The 11,201-nt window shown below is 42.9% G+C and overlaps 1 long non-coding RNA gene across 2 annotated transcripts; it reads right to left on the bottom strand.

Moving 5' to 3' along the window:
- Positions 1-6,670: 6,670 nt before the first annotated feature.
- On the bottom strand, positions 6,671-10,557 carry LOC120438821. 2 transcript variants are annotated; one of them, XR_005612183.1, is made up of 4 exons: positions 10,506-10,557; positions 10,244-10,393; positions 6,829-6,905; positions 6,671-6,710 (listed from the first exon to the last, which is right to left on the bottom strand). It is a non-coding gene; the product is annotated as an uncharacterized LOC120438821 (long non-coding RNA). The 2 variants fall into 2 exon arrangements; XR_005612182.1 differs by having other exon boundaries at positions 6,674-6,713.
- Between the last annotated feature and the right edge of the window lie 644 nt (positions 10,558-11,201).

Genomic DNA, 11,201 nt, shown 5'->3' with positions numbered 1-11,201 from the left:
GAAGAAGAAAACAGACTTTACCATGAAGATCCTCAGTGTGGATCAGTATAATATCAGCCTGATGTCTGCAGTTTAGTGTCAGCACAACTTTCACATCATATTCATCTCAGCACAACTAAAACATGCTGACTGACCTCAGAGTTTCAAGTCCACATCCTGGACTCTCCAGGAAACCACACAGATGCTTCAATCCTGAATCCTGCAGCTTGTTGTTGTTACTCAGCTCCAGCTGTCTCAGATGGGAGGGGTTGGACTTCAGTGCTGCTGCCAGATAATCACAGCTGATCTCTGACAAACCACAGCCCCTCAATCTGTATAAAGAATGAAATATGTAAGTTTATTAGACAAAGTGCTTGAAATCATTCAGTGTTTCATCATCTGTTCAGAGCTGAAGAAGGTTCAGAATGTAGAAGTTTAGAAAATGGAAACTCCAAACAGCTGAAGCCAACAGGAAGCAGCTTCAAACAAACACAACAAGAGAAAAACTCTGAATGTTTCACATTAAAGTCGTACATTTATCATAAAACAGGAAAACGACTTGAAAAAGTCGTGTTTTTCCTTCCAGGAACCACAAGGCTTCACTTTTAAAGGTGAAGTGTGAAAGAAACGGACATATTTGAAGTCCAACACCTTTTTCCAGTCACATGATTAAAGCAGACAAACTACAAGCTCATTTTCATTCCAACAAGTCATCTTCTGACCTGGACTAACAACACTGGTCTCTATGTGCAGCTGGCTGTGAGACCAGTGCTCAGGGAGCGTCTACAAAGTGCAACACTGAAAGAACATCACACACTCATTTGCTTCCATCATCCAACCTGAAGAGGAAACAGAGACGGCTCCCCTTCAAAGTAAAAGCTGCTCCTTTTGGACACAGTATCAAAGAAAGTCTACAGTATAACATAGAAAAGACAGAACAAAGTTTTGGTTGTTTTTAAATTGTGCAGAAATGAAACTACACTAAGCTCAATTATGTGACAGACATTTCATCCCATGTCAGTTTGGCCTCATCCTGGGCCGGATTATCCAGCACACACTCTGACCACAGGCCCAGGGGCCACGCACAGCTGGGCTCCATCCAAGAGACAGGAAACAAACCAACACAATAATAAAAAGCACCATGTGATCTTCTTACATCTTCAAGACAAACATAGTAAAAACATGAGCATATTTGTTTCCTGATAAAATGATGTGACAGGTAGAACAGAGTAAAGTGGTGGTGTTACAGCCTTTCTCCCCTCTGCTGCCGAAGCTGTTAGTCTCTCCCAAACTCAGCTACAGGACTTCAAATGAATGAAAGCAGCAGAAGTGGCTTTACAAATGAAAGAGGAAGAGGAGAAGAAGAGGAGAGGGAGGCCACCCTGACCATCACTCCAGCTGAAAACATCACACTTCCATTAAAGTTGGTGAGAAAATGTTGAGCAGGATGAGCTGCTGGCTAATCTGGAGGCTGTAGCAGCAGCTCACAGTCACAGTGGATTTCCACTCATGAAAAAGCTCTGGCTGCTTCATTTCTCATCTCATATCAGAGACTTTAGTGAAGCTGTACTGTGATGCTTCCATATTCCAGTGAGGCCTCCAGAATGATTTCAGCTGTTCTGTACACACACTGTGTGCCCTGTATGGCTCAAAGTCTCTGCAGCCTGTTTTTATCTGCTATCATCAGATCTTCATCATCCTCATTCACATCCCTCACACACTCTACAGCCTCATCAGCACTGACTTCATCTTCACTGACTGATGGAGCACAACATTAACCTGTGGAGGCTGAAACACTGTCCTGTCAAACATCTCCCCGTCACCACTCCACTTCTGTCAGCCTTTAAATGAACCCTGCTCAAGTCTGTCACTTCTGTTTGGAGCCAAAAGGAAAAACTGTTGTTCAGTCGTTTGGAAAGACGCAACATTTCTGAAAGCACTCAAACTTCTTCACATTTGTCTTCAGACACATCCTGAACATTTAGGAACTAAAGAAAGTTTCAAACATCAATCAAAGACCTGAAATATAGAAAAACAACAACAGCCGCAGTCAGTGAACTCACCTCAGAGTCTCCAGTCGACAGTTTGGACTCTCCAGTCCAGCACACACAAGCTTCACTGATGAATCCTGGAGGTCATGATTTCCACTCATGTCCAGCTCTGTCAGATGGGAGGGGTTGGACTTCAGAGCTGAGGCCACAAATTCACAGTGAGACTCTGAGAGTCGACACCAAGTCAGTCTGTGATGATAGAAAATATAAAATGTGTTAATATAAAAGCAGAAAATCTGCATCATAAACACAGACTGAATGTATATGAAAACAAAACAGAGTGAGGTCATAATCTGATGAATCTGCTCTTCACATCTGTGCTTCAGCTCCTCTTACTGTGTTTGACATGACACAACGATTGAGTCTCTCTCAGACCTGCAGACTTTTAATGAGAATCTTTGTTTGGCTTTAATCTGCAGATGAAGGAGGAAGATGGTGTCACATTTAGGCTTCCATAATGTCCACAGTCTGTCACTGAGATCTGATCCAGAGTCAGAGTGAAGACACACATTTGGACTGTTTCCTGTTTTGACTCCAGAACATTTTGAATGAGTTCAGCTCAGTGAAGAGTTCCAGCTGGAAAGATGATCTCTGTTTGCTACCTGCTGTCAGGTATGACTGTTCACGTCCACACGCAGGAAAAACCTGCTGACTGTCACCAAACGGAGCAGAAATCTCATCACTGGACAATAATGATGGACGAACTCAGAGCTGCTGATATCAGATCTGATTTCAGGGGAACTAAACACAGAAATGATTGGCTCATTTTAGCTTTCTGAGCCATTATCTGCTGGTGTGTCGCTAGTTGGCAGAAAATGATTTGTATTCCTGTTCAGGGCTTCAGTGTTTATGAGTCCAGATCCAGGTGACAGCAAGTCAAAATGATGTTACCTGTCTGTGTCCAGCAGCAGCCTGTATTCACTTTGAATATTGTTATAACCTGACATGGATCAGTTTGTCTTTGATTGGTTTGTAAATGTCACTGTTTCCATTGGACCTGAGTGACGGTACAAAGACAGAGAGGGAGAGAAAGGAGAGAGAGGATGGAGACAGCAAAGAGAGAGCAAACACAAACAGGTGAGAGGGACAGGTGACCAAGGTCAGCAACCAATCACAGAGCTTCTGTTTGACCCACAGTCACTGATGATGACTGCACATAACCAAGCAGTGTGTTACTCTGATATCAAATATGGATCCTGCTCTTATAATAATGATCATCAGATGATATTATTGTGTTATTTTGTAGCTGAATACGATGTTTGTGTGATTATCAGTGAAAGAAGCAGTGAGGAGGATGGAGAGAGAGAGAGGACAGAGGGTGAAGTTAGAAACACTAAAAGGATTTTTCATGGATTTCATGGATGATTTGAGTGATTTCCAGCAGGACACTTAAACATGTCAGTGGACGTCCTAAAGAACATATTCACTGATATGAAACGTGTCATTGAACAGGATTAATATCAGTGGAAACATGGTGGAAACAGCTGTGACTGCATGGATGTGACACACTTCAAATCTGTTCTCCACTCTTGGATTTGGGATCCATGGAGCTGCTGCTGAGTCTGTACAATAAAGGATGGTGTGGAAGGTTGCAGCGTACGGACACAAACACTTTGTGCTTACAATCTGATTTTATTTTTTCAAAATTACACTACTAACTAGAGCTGGGCGATATAAGATTTTTTCATATCACAATATGCTTTTTTTCATTTCAGGCGATAACGATATATATCACGATATAAGCCAAATATCTATATATGTAAGATTTAAATGTGATGTTGCTCACAAATAAAATGTGACATAATCAGCAGCTTGTTTTGATTTAAATATTTATTTCCCATAATTAGGTCAACAGGGCAGATGTACTTAAAATGAGGCTTCAGTTTTATGTAAAATAAAGGCAAATATTACAAACTACACAAAAAGGCAGTCAAAAAAGCATTTAAGTTTCAAAATAGAACAAACAAAACAGACTACTAAATTGTCAGTTCCACTTAGAAACAAAATATTAATTCTAAAAATAAATCTTAGTTTATTTTACAGAAAAAGAGACAAAATTGACCAACTTATATAATATTGCTTTGGAAGCGCTGTCTGAGAGAAATGTTTATGTCCAGGGAGTTGGTAACGAGGCTCCATTACCTTAATTAGCTGCTTGAATCCTTCATTTTCGACCGTGTTTATTGGCAGCATGTCTTTAGCAAGAAAGTAAGCTATGGCATTCATTATGTTGTTATGTCTCTTACCTTTTTCGTCATATGGTAAGACGCTGGCAAAAGCCGACTCACTGACTGTTGCTGCTTCACAGGGATTCTCCTGGTTGTTTTCGATGACAAATTAGCGCTTTCAGTCAGAGATTGAGCGTGCTCTAGTGGGTGACACTGCTTCAGGTGATAACAAAGGTTTGTTGTATTTCCAGACTTTGTGGGAACATGCTTTCGGCACAATTTACAGTGCGCGTTACTCTGTTTTTTGTCAGACTTCAAATAGCCGAAATACCTCCACACTACGGAACTTCTCTGGCCTTTCCTTTCGACAATCTCTTCGGCATTGGAACCGTCATCTGTGTTCTCTTCGGTATTCTGGTCACCAAAAACCCGGCACGGCGGCTGGCTGCTTCCCAAACAAATACACATGTGCGGCTTGGCACTTGAGCTGTACATAACGTGACGTGACGCTGCGGCTGTGATTGGTTCGGCTCTGCGCTACTTAATTTTTATTGGCTATTGGTTTTTTTATAAGACAGGAAGAGAGAGATGAGGTCTATCGCAATAGTTTAATTTTTCTATCGAGAAAAAGTTATTTCGCAATACATATTGTTATCGTTTTATCGCCGAGCTCTACTACTAACCTACACTGATCAATGATGTTAATGATCACATCTGGACTCACCCAGCCTTTCTGCAGTTCCTCACAGCCGGAATCAGTCTCTGTCGTCCCCGCTCTGTTGTGTTGTACTTCAGCAGGTCCAACTCATTCAGAACCTCCTCTGACATCTGCAGCATGAAGGCCAGAGCTGAGCACTGGATCTCAGAGAGTTTCTTCTCTGATCTGTTCTCTGACTTCAGGAACTCTTGGATCTCCTGATGTACTGAGAGGTCGTTCATCTCCATCAGACAGTGGAAGATGTTGATGCTTCTGTCAGGAGAGATTTCATCACCGCTCATCTTCTTCAGGTTCTTAATGACTCTCAGGATGGTTTCTGGACTGATCTCTGTCTGACCCAGGAGACCTACTAAGAGTCTCTGGTTGGACTCCAGACAGAGGCCATGAAGGAAGCGAACAAACAGGTCTAGGTGGCCATTTTTACTCTGGAGGGATTTATACATGGCTTTGTTCAGGAAATCATCCACAGATGATTTCCAATAAGTTTGTCCCAGGAAGTTCTTCAGCACCTCTGTCTTCCTGTTGGTGTGACAGTGGAACATGTAGACTGCAGCCAGAAACTCCTGAATGCTCAGATGAACAAAGCAGTAGACTGGTTTCTGGAAGATCACACACTCTCTTTTGAAGATCTCTGTACAAACTCCTGAGTACACCGGGCCTCTGTCACATCCAGACCACACTGCTCCAGGTCTTCTTGGTAGAACATGATGTTTCCTTTCTCCAGATGTTCAAACGCCAGCCTCCCCAGCTTCAGAAGAACTTCCCTGTCAGCCTCCGTCAGCTCCTGTGGACTCGTCTCATGTCCCTCATGGTACTTGTTCTTCTTCCTCTTTGTCTGAACCAGCAGGAAGTGTGAGTACATGTCAGTCAGGGTCTTGGGCAGCTCTCCTCTCTGCTCTGTAGTCAAGATGTGCTCCAGAACTGTAGCAGTGATCCAGCAGAAGACTGGGATACTACACATGATGTGGAGGCTCCTGGATGTCTTCATGTGGGAGATGATACTGCAGGACAGCTCTTCATCACTGAATCTCCTCCTGAAGTACTCCTCCTTCTGGGCGTCAGTGAAGCCTCGTACTTCTGTTAGCCTGTCAACACATGTAGGAGGGATCTGATTGGCTGCTGCAGGTCGGGAAGTTATCCAGACGAGAGCCGAGGGAAGCAGATTCCCCTGGATGAGGTTTGTCAGCAGCTGGCTGACTGATGACTTCTGTGTGACATCAGACAGCAGCTTCCTGTTGGTGAAATCCAATGAAAGTCTGCTTTCATCCAGGCCGTCAAAGATGAACAAAAGCTGAGAGACAGCCAGCTTCTCTGCTGTGACCTTCTGTAATGTTGGATGGAAAACATGGAGCAGCTCCAGAAGACTGTACTGCTCATCTCTGATCAGGTTCAGCTCCCTGAATGAAAGCAGAACCACCACACTGACATGTTGGTTCTCCAAGCCCTCTGCCCAGTCCAGAGTGAACTTCTGCACTGAGAAGGTTTTTCCAACACCAGCCACGCCGTTGGTCAGAACCACTCTGATGGGTCTCTGTTGGTCAGGTAAGGCTTTAAAGATGTCCTGGCACCTGATTGGAGCGTCATGGAGGGCGTCCATCTTGGAAGCTGTCTCCAGCTGCCTCACCTCATGTTGGGTATGAACCTCTTCACTCTGTCCCTCTGTGATGTAGAGCTCAGTGTAGATCCTGTTGAGGAGGGTTCTACTTCCTGTTTCATCACTTCCTTCAGTCACACATTCACATCTCCTCCTCAGACTGATCTTATGTTCATCTAAAACCTCCTGCAGACCAACATCTGCTGAAAGAAAGAAAAAAATGAGACTAAAGAGAAAGAAAACTCTTCAATGTCTGAACAACACAAGAAGTCCAGTTTTCAGAAATGAGTCCATCAGCAGACAGATGTTCAGTCTTACTTTGTACACAGCTGCTCTGACTGGCTGTCTGCAGTCCAGCTCTGCTTCTGGATCTTTCTCCACACTGTGCAGAAGCTCTGATGGTGACACAGAAAAGTCAAAGTGGAGATACTTCTGTGCACCTTTGATTAGACTCATTATAAAAAGGAAAAAAAGTTTGAACACAGTCATGTTTCCAGTTCACTGACTTACATTTATTCCATGGACACTCACTCTAACCTGAACCACAGCTACAACCCAACATTGTTGAGGCCTCATCTCCTCCTTTCCTGACTGTAGAGCTTAAATATGCAACAACCAACAAATAAAAGAATTTGGTTCATTTCAAAGAAATTCACACGGTGACCAAGTAAAGTAACCGTAGTAAAGGAGACAACATCCGTTGATGGTGGGATTATTTGAAAGATTTGCTTTAGTCACGTCACCAAATGCAGTTGAACCACCCGTGGATCCATGTTTGACCATCTACCACTCTGAGCTCTGCTTTTTAATCATTTTATTATTATCATCATTCATTTATTCATTCTTTGGAGGAGGGCTATTTCCTAATGCCGCCCTAATAAGGTGATGTTCAAGGGGAAATATAACAGAAACTCTTTCAGTGTTATTCATTAATAAATTAACAGATAAACTGTGAAGAAGAAACAAACTGAGATTTAAAGGAGAGAGTGAGAAACTTGATCATCCATCCTCATAATCCATGTTTATCAGTATCTGCTGTGACCATCCTGCAGTAATAACTACAAGTCTACATTTCTGTGACTGTTGATCAATCACAGCAGGAATCTGAGCTCATCTCTGCACACAGAGCAGCTTCAGCTCTGGGATAAACTGCTCGCTTCACGTCCTTCTCAGCTCACAGACACTCATCCTGATATTTTCCTTTAACATTTGATGGTATAATTCATCTGAGTTTACACTTTATCTGCATAAATACAGAAAAACAGACCCAAACACCATAAACCATCAGTTTCACCATGTAGAATATATTGTTGTTTCCTTGCTTTTAATCCAGAGAAAAACTCTGATTTTGATTTTCTCTGTTCTCTTTGCCACAGCCCATCCCAGCAGCAGCTGAAGCAGCTGACTGTCACAACACTGAACAACACTTTAGGAGGAACGTCTTGATGCATTCTCAATCATCCAGGAAAGTAAATCTCCAAAAGTTGATTCTGGTCATCTGGACGTAGCCTAAATGTGGTTATTGCAGCTGGACTTTTGTCAAAGCTGGAAAGGCTCCAAAGAAAGCTCCAGCCGATCCAGGAGAGAAGGACAACTGCTGGCTATGTTAGGATGCCTTTGTCGTTGACCCAGGGGTTTGAGTTTATTATATTATTTATCATTTCTAGTCTTTGGTTTCTTTGTTAGAGTTCTGTCTTTTGGTTTATGTCTCTGTGTAATCCTTAGTTGCTGTCTTCCCTGCCTGCTATATCCCCGTGTCCAGTCAGTGTCTGTATCTGCCCTGGTCCCACGTCTCTGTTCCCTCTGTAGTGCTTGCCTGTGAGTCTGTGTCTGTAAGTTCAGTCTGTGTTATGTTTCCTGTTTTACTTTGAAAGTCCGTGTCTCATGTAAATGCGTCTGGTTGTGCTTCCTTTGTCTCGTTAGGCCTGATTTACCCCAGCTGTGTTTCCCTCCTGTTACCCATTCCCTGATTGCTCCCTCCGTGTATTTAAGCCCTGTGCTTCTCTGTGTCCGTGTCGCAATCTACCCTCATCTAACTGTGTGTTCTGTCTGTGTAAGTGTATTTTGCGTTCCTAGTTTTGTTACCCTTTTGAGTTCAGCATTAAAGCTGTTTTGAGTTCACGATCCGCCTCTGAGTGTCTGCACATTGGGTCTCCTACTACCACCTAAAGAAAGCTCCAGCCGATCCAGGAGAGAAGGACAACTGCTGACTAAGTGACCTGTAGTGATCCCATATGTGTCAGGAGTATTGGAGCAGCTGAGACGCATTTTTTCTAAACACCGGGTCTCTGTGGCTTTTAAACCCCAAAACACGCTGCGCCAAAAACTGGCCCACCCCAAGGATCGGGTCCCCCGACACAAACAGAGTAACATAGTGTACGCTGTTAAGTGCAGGAGGATTGCCAGGATTTATACATCGGGGAAACCAAACAACCTCTGGCTACAACACAGAAGAGCGACCTCATCAGGCCAGGACTCTGCAGTCTATTTACACCTACAGGCCAGTGGACACTCTTTTAATGATGAGGATGTACACATCCTGGACAGGGAGGAACGCTGGTTTGAGCGCGGAGTCAAGGAGGCCATTTACGTGAAAAGGGAAAGACCATCTCTGAATCGAGGAGGGGGCCTAAGGGTACATCTGTCACCATCTTACAATGCTGTGATTGCAGCCGTTCCCCAAACTCTCTGTGAATGGGATTCATGGTTATTGATCAGTGGTTGTTGATCAATGGTCATGCGAATTGCATAATTAAGATTAAGGAGCTGACCTCCGAGCCCATTGTTCCTTCAGTGGGCTGGTTTCAGTCATTATGTAAATGTAAAGCTTTAAGAGTGTATTTTAACACAAACATCAGTCCTTCTACTTAAGTATGTTTGACACTTTGTTTACGCCTAAATTAACTTTACTGTTAACGAGTTTTCATGTTTCTGTAATCCACCAGTGTGCTCATGCTTTTTTAATTGAAAACATATTTTTAATGATCAAATATAATTATTTTTGTTATTTGTGGATTTTAAATGTCCTTGACAGAGACAGATGATAATCATTATCCTGCACTGTGGTCTCAGGTTTGGTCGAGCTCGCACAAAGAATGGCTGCTATGTTGAACTTCCTCCTGGGATCTACACTAAGAAGTGAGTCCAACATTAGCAGGGTCTCTTTCCTTTATCTGGATTCACTTTAGCATTCACAGTCACGTCAAGCTTGTTATTAACTCGATAAGTCAACCCAGGGTTTCAGCTGAGCGTTCACATGAAACACATGGTGTTGGCAGCATCTGATCAATCATATTGATGGAGACATGTATCAGCAACAGAGCAGCTGAGTTTGCAGAAGGAAGTCAAACTAAACCACAGGAACAATATGAGGAGATTACACACATAATAAAATACTAGCAGTAACACAGCTGCTGCAGACAAATCAGTCGTGTGATGGTGTGTGAGAGGAGAAGGACTGTAAAGGAGTTTGGTGTTAAAAGCTCTGTATGAATGTGGGAGACTTTGAATAAAAGGCAGCAAAATTGCTGACTGTGAAAGTCACCAGACTTATCAGAGCTCTGTGATTAAGACCTGTAAGAACACCTATTTGTACTTGTTGGCATTATATCAAATACACACGTATATTAAGCCTTTGTTTGAACTCTGGTTGAATTTAAGAGCTGAGCTGATATTAAACATGAGGATTTATTCAAAAATACAGAGTCAGCAACAACATCTAGACACACATTACCTCTCAGCAGCAGAAGAACAGCCTTTAAAGTTTATATAAAAATCCTTTGAGTCGTTGCTCTTTAAGGAAACACAGCTGGGTTCAGGTCCAGGTTCTGGATTAGTTTTAGGGTTATGTCCAGCTGAGCCTGGTACGCCCCACAGCTCTGGGCTTTAAAACAACACACACAGAGGTATGAGTGTGAATAATGATGGAGCAGTGATGTGAGTGCTGAGCTGTGACATGGAGAAGAGTCACGGACAGTTAGAGATGGTCATCTCACCTCTGAGCTTTGGTCTGGCTCTCATGTTCCCCACACAGAGTGCTTTTAGAGGAGGGACTCCTCCTCTCTGTCCTCACACTGATCCATGCTGCTGAAAACATCCAGATGAACAGAATCAACTTTTGGGGATTTACTGGATGATTGAGCATCAAGACACTTTTTAATATTTTACTAGTTTCTGAAGCATTTTACCAACTTTGTTCAAATTGGTCTGCTGTCATTTTATTGTTGACAAAAAGAGATTTTGAGTTTGACTGTTGACATTTTCATGTGGGACTAGTTTCAAGTTACAAGTACGACCCTATTTTTCTTCCTTTAATGTGATTGGTCAATGTCATGTCAATCACAAATTTAACAATCCAATCAGAGAACAGATGAGTTTGGCTGTCGGAGGGGCGCTTTTTTGGACTGCAGGTCCTTGAAGGGTAATACAGATTGAAGCTGGAGGATCTCTATGTAAATATCCGATAGAAGCTAGGTCCCCACCATTATTACTTTAGGATTAGTTTAACACAAAGTCAGGGCGGACCCGGGACCATTGCTGTGACCATAGGGGGGTTTTACAATGGGAGGTGCTTGTGTGTACTGTAACTGTTTTCAATAAAAGGCAGCAAGGAAGGCTGTTTATTTGATGCTGGCTAGCAGACAGGTGAGGAGCGTTTAGCTCCAAGAGCCTGGTTCCAACCAGCCTCCCTT

The sequence above is a fragment of the Oreochromis aureus genome, linkage group 3 (genome assembly GCF_013358895.1).
Source record: "Oreochromis aureus strain Israel breed Guangdong linkage group 3, ZZ_aureus, whole genome shotgun sequence".
Classification (NCBI taxonomy): domain Eukaryota; kingdom Metazoa; phylum Chordata; class Actinopteri; order Cichliformes; family Cichlidae; genus Oreochromis; species Oreochromis aureus.
Note: the sequence above shows the minus strand (reverse complement) of the source record. Positions and strands in the feature narration are given on the sequence as shown.